Genomic DNA, 6,453 nt, shown 5'->3' on the forward strand with positions numbered 1-6,453 from the left:
GAGCAGTGATTCTCAATGGTACAATTTTGTCCCTAGGGGACATTTGACAATGTCTGGAGACATTTTTAGGGTGTCCTAACTGGGAAGTATGGGATGTGGAGGTGCTACAGACATGGAGTAGAATGGGCCAGGGATGCTGCTGAACGTCCTATGGCCCCTCCCCACAAAGAATTATGTGGCCCCAAATGCCAACAATGCTGAGGCTAAGAAATCTGGATCAGAGGAAAATAGTGGCTGTGTGGGAAACAGCTGAAATAACACAAAAGAAGGATAAGAAGGGAGCCCTTCCTGGAGCAGGGGGAGTGGAGAGATAACATGGTCAGGGATGTGGAGAAAGCAAGATGGCGACTTGGATGGCAGAGCCCCAAGGCTCCTGGGAGGGAGCAGATGGGCAAGGGCTGGCCCACTGGCTCACCCCTGGGGAAGCTCCAAGTGTCAGACTTCAAAAGGTTGGAGAAAGTGGGACTGGTCCTTTGGTCTAGATCCATGTATTTTTACCCAAACTCCATCCTGGACCAGACTAGGACCAGAGGTTCTTCTAATCTCTCTAACCTCCATACTCTCTGGAACTTGGGGAATTTCTTTTACAAAAACATTGGGTGGGAGAAAAGGTCCTTTGAGAATAAACTTTGACTTACAAGGCCACTCCCCCGCCCCAAAAAATTCTTTATTAGAGATTTAGAGGGTGTATTCTGTTTGTCTCGTATCACCTCTGTCATGTATATCTCTCCGCAGAGTTTCAATTTTATGTTTGAGAAATAAATTTACGCCCACCGCACATCTCGCATAAATTCCTCTACATCTATAGGGAGAGAAAGGGACTGAACTGGGATGGAGAAGGGTCTCATCAACATTGCCCAGGTGAAGCAATAAAGAACTCACTCTTACACCTGAATACCCCCTCTTTCTGATCGGTGGAAATGCCCTGCAGGAGAGAAGTGATGAGCCCACGGACCAGGATTTCCTGATAACCAGGAGCTAAAAGAAAGTTACATCACCATTTTTCTTCCAGTGAATTGAGTTTAATCTTGGCTCTTAAGATGATTCTTATCTCCCTATTTGGCTGGGAAACTTATGCAGTAATACATGTGGGATACCTGGGAGCTTTGTCAGCTCTTTCTCTGTCTCAGCTGCTACCATTCCAGACACAGACATGAAACATGGGTGTCCACGGGTTAACCCCCTTAGACTGGCACTCTGCCATTCTACCTTCTCCTCTTTAGTTGATGGAGTAAATGATTTATTATCATAGACATTTCAAGAGATTAAAGTAAAAGCAAACAAATTCTTTTTACATCTCTACAGCATGCATACATCTACAAAATGCTGCCAAATAAATGTTCTCATCTGACATTCACTGTAACCTTTTGAGATAAGGAGGACAGGTATTATTTCTCTGTGGATTAGAAAACTGAGAGTCAGAGGGTGCCTGGGTGGCTCAGTGGGTTACACATCTGACTTTTGATTTCAGCTCAGGTCATGATCTCACGGGTTCATGAGATGGAGCCCCATATTGGGCTCTGCACTGACAGCACAGAGCCTTCTTGGGATTCTCTCTCCCCCTCTCTCTCTGCTCCTCCCCTGCTCATGTGCTCTCTCTCTCTCAAAATAAATAAATAGACATAAGAAAAAAAAGAAAACTAAGAGTCAGAAGAGTCAAATGATTTTCCCTAGGACATGTAAATAAACAACAGAACCAGACTGGATTAGAGATCTTCTGGCTTTTAGTCCACAACTCCTTGCCCTGTACCACCCTTCCGTGCAACTTCTCAATCACGCAGTCGTGCATTCATTTACCGAAGAAACATTTCCTAACCACTACTGAGTGCCAGAAGAGGCTATACAAAAAAAAAAAAAAAAAAAAAAAAAAAAAAAAAGAATTACCATAACAATATTTCTATACAAATGTCCAGAAGAGACAAATCTATAGAGACAGTAAAGAGAGTTGTGGTTGCCTAGGGTTTGGATTTGGCTTCTGGGTGGATAGGAGGAATGGATGTGACAGCTAACGAGTTCGAGGTTTCTTTTGGGCGGTGAAGAAAATATTCTAAAGTTTGATTATGGAGTTACGCTCTACAAGCTGCCAAATTGTACACGTTCACTAGGTGAACTCTAGGGTGTATAAATTTATCTCAATAAAGCTGCTAAAAAATAAATTCAGATGAAGTCCTCTGGGCTCTAATGTATCAGTAAAGTGGAGATACACTACGAAACGGAATAACTGTCACACTGTGTCTTGGGTGCCCTGAACAGAAGGATGGACCTCATGGACACATCATGTCACATGAGGCAGAATCTCTCATAGTCTTGGAACAGTGCTGGAAGGGGTGGAGAGTCTTTCCAGTAGGGGTGATGTTTCATCTGAGGCTTGAAGCTTGAGCAGGAGTTAATCAGCAAAAACAAAGGGAGGGTACCTGCCTGAGACCACTGTGACCCTCACAAATCCCATGGCCATACAACTACTGTAGGGGACCAAGGAAAAGAAGGATCTGGAAGCTGCTAGAAGAGGTACCACCACAGATAGTTCTTTTGGTTAATGATTCATGGAAATCAACGGGGAACAGCGATCTCAATACCACTTAAGAGCATGAAAAAGGGCCTGGGGTGCTGCTGATCCCTCAGAGCTTCAGGCAAGAATGGACAAGTGGGAGGAAGAGGGAGGTCCTCACTTTCTAAGCCAAGGTTTTTGGCCAACCACAGGAAACAGAACCACAGGAGACATCCAGTCCTGAGAACTGCCCCTGCTTCCCAGAAGCCAGACTCCTGTACCCTCCCACAGCCTGCAAAACATCAGCTTTGAGTCCCAAAGACGTGAATACTTTAAAGACATGACAGTACACAGGTTGGGAAAAATGATAGTTACGGTCTCTTGAATAGATCCAGGTGTAGGATTGTCCTTTTTCTTGTGTCACTCTTTGACATCCCCAGTGGCTTTTCCAAATGGAGGTGTTTTTTCTGTTTTCTGTTTTTTGTTTTTGTTTTTTGTTTTAAGAAAGGAAGGAAAGGAGGGAAGCAGGAAGGAAGGAGGAAAGGAAGGGAAAAAGAAAGTGAGGAAAAAGGGAGTCTTACAGACTTTTCCTGTCTCATTCCTCTTTAAAACAGAATGCTTGCTACTCTAGGAGATCCTTCTAAATGCACAAGTCGATTATATTCCTCCTCAAACCCCAAATCATCTTTGGTTTCTGGTAAGAACACTCTCCCTTCCCCACTCTCACCCATCACTCTTCTTTTCCATTTCTGTATCCCATCAGGTGCCTAGCACTTCCACTTACTGAGCGTCCAGTAAATGTGGTTGTTCTATAATCAATTATTAATTTCAAAATCAGGTAAATGGAATGCATTTAAGGGGGGGATAAATTAAATTAAATTGATTTTTTACTTTTGTGTGATTCTCAACTGATTATTTATGGGTAAAAGTCCATGTAATGGAATGCTTGTTCAGCCACTAATAATTTATATTTACCATCTTAAAAATTTTTATAACATTTCAGGTTTAAAAACAGAATGATATATGCAGTATGATCCCATTTTTTTTTACAAAAAAGTGGGCATATATGTTGAAAATGACCAAGAGCTATAAATACAAAGATGTTAACAGAATTATCTTTGAGTGGTGAGATAATGGGTGCTTTTCTTCTCTATAGCTTTTCTGTATTTTCCAAGTTTATACAAGCTGAATATAAGTGCAAGGTTCTTTAAGCGTTATTTTGGGGGTTCCTGGGTGGTTTAGTCGGTTGAGCATCTGACTTCATTCACTCAGGTCATGATCTTACGGTTCGTGAGTTTGAGCCCCACGTTGGGCTCTGTGCTGACAGCTCAGAGCCTGGAGTCTGCTTCGGATTCTGTGTCTCCCTCTCTCTGCCCCTCCCCTGCTCGTGCTCTGTCTCTTTCAAAAATAAATATTAAAGAAATTTTAAGTTATTTTTAATTTAAATAAATCATTAGTTTTCACCATTGCTCACTGAAAATTACTGAAATTCCCTGACCTGGAAATGTACAATCTCTGAGACCTGGTCCATTCGTTTTCCCACACCTCTGCACACTGTGATCCCAGCCCAACTGAGCTGCTCATCCCTACCTCTGGCTTCCGCCCCTCTGTTCACAATCTGGGATGTCCTTACCACCTGCCAAACCCTAACCACCACCTATCACCTTGACATAGAAAGATGATAGAAAGATGGCCATGATATATTGTTGATTGTCAAAAGCAGATTGCACATGTATATGCATATATATACACATATATAATACACACACACATCCTGTTAAGGACACTTATTTTGAAATAAGTTTCTCTCCCTCTCTCTCTCTCTCTCTCTCTCTCTCCTGAACTAAGGTCTTGGGAGGGCAAAGCGATAGATCTTGTATCCTTCTCTTTTCCTTACACTGCTCAGCAAAGAAGAATAGGTTACTGAATAAATAAATAGTGACTATGATACTCAATATGAAACTGTTCAGAATGATTCGAAATCGGCATTTGGTTGGGTTAACTCAGCACATGAATTAAAATTTTAAATCTCTGAATGCACTCTAAATTGGATATCCACCTGGGGGCGCCTGGGTGGCACAGTCGGTTAAGCGTCCGACTTCAGCCAGGTCACTATCTCGCGGTCCGTGAGTTCGAGCCCCGCGTCAGGCTCTGGGCTGATGGCTCGGAGCCTGGAGCCTGTTTCCGATTCTGTGTCTCCCTCTCTCTCTGCCCCTCCCCCGTTCATGCTCTGTCTCTCTGTCCCAAAAAAATAAGTAAAAAACGTTGAAAAAAAAATTAAAAAAAAAATAAATTGGATATCCACCTTAATGTATGGCAGACAAGGGGCGCCTGGGTGGCTCAGCCTGTTAGGCATCTGACTTCAGCTCAGATCACGATCTCATGGTTCATAGGTTCAAGTTCCATGCCTGCTTCAGATTCTGTGTCTCCCTCTCTCTCTTCCCCTCCCCCCCCACTCTCTCTCTTTCAAAAATAAATACATATTAAAAAATTTAAAAAGTAAAGTATGGCAGACATTCCAGTCGTTCCTCATAGTTACAGCTTCCCTCTTCCTAGAACACGGGAAAATCACACTTCCCTGCTCCATTGAAGTTAGATGGGCCATGTGACTGTTTTGAAGTGGAAGAAACGTGTCACTTTGGGCGTGTGCATACTGCTCCATACTCTGTCATGTCCTGCTTGTGTTGAGACGGCAGCATTACAGGGTAGAAGCATTTTCTTTCTTGAGCCTGGCCCCCTGAGTGTTCATGATGGGCGGAGCTTCGTGCTAACATGTACTGAATGTGCAAAATAAGTGAGAAATCACTTCTGTTGTAATAAGACACTGAGAGAAACGAAGGCGTTGTTTATCACTGCAGCATAACTTAGCCTAACCTGGTTAGCCCCACCTGGTTAATGTAAGAGAACTGAAATGTTTTAAAGACCCTTCCAACCCACAGAAAATGAATTTAGACCCTGAGCTAGGAAAAACTGGTAGTCTATAAGCTATTTAGACAACTCATTATAAGTCAGAGGTTCTCCAAAATCCTTTGATGGAAAACACTGCTTTCTCCTAAAGCACGAAGCAAGCGATGCATTCAGCAGGATGAGGTCAGGTTGTGGCATGACGCTGACCACTTTGGGCTCCAGGAACCGACTGCTCAGTCATTCGGGAGTCACATGATGGGACAACAGCTCCAGAATGCAAGATGGATAGAAGTGTGAAAGCCTCCCTGCAAGAGAGAGCCTTGCGCTCCTGGCAGGGGCGGTGGAGAGGACCCTTCTACTTGTAGGTGCCAGTAAAAAGTTTTGGACGAGCCAACAACAGACAGACACACAGACAGACACACACACGTATACACTTCTACCCACATACTCACTTACCGCTTGGATTTTAAACCTGGCAAAAAAAGGCAGGCTAAGGCCTGGCAGGTCTGAGCTTGCCCCGGAATATGAGAAACTAGAAACTGTGTCCCTGAAAGGGCTTGCATATGGTGCTTGAAAAGCAAAATGACTTGGGGTCTTAAACCAAAAAAAAAATGTGTATGTGTGTGGCTCCTTATCTCCAGCTTTTCCCTACCGGATAAACAGTCAAATCCAAGGAATCATCAAAAGCCAAAGGACTGATGAAGAGTAGAAGCTGCTTCCAGCTACAGTGGGTGGGGCTCATTGTCCATTCTGCCATCAACTTCCGAAAAATATCCTCATGTATGACTCATGAAAATGAAGAGAGGGTATTTCCCTCTGGGGAGTATTTCCTGCCTTGAAAAGTCACCATTCCTTTTCCCAGGCCAGAGAGATAGCCCTACAAGAAAAGAGGTGTAATGGATCTAACAGCTTAAGCCTGGTTGAGTGAATGCCTCTTTCCCACAATAAATAGTAATAAAAATAACCTGGGGAATAGCAAAACCTGAATGTTCATGTTCAGTGACTGTGATTACAAATTAGAAATTAGGGGCGCCTGGGTGGCTCAGCTGGTTGAGCAT

Source organism: Panthera leo, chromosome F3 (genome assembly GCF_018350215.1).
Source record: "Panthera leo isolate Ple1 chromosome F3, P.leo_Ple1_pat1.1, whole genome shotgun sequence".
Lineage (NCBI taxonomy): Eukaryota > Metazoa > Chordata > Mammalia > Carnivora > Felidae > Panthera > Panthera leo.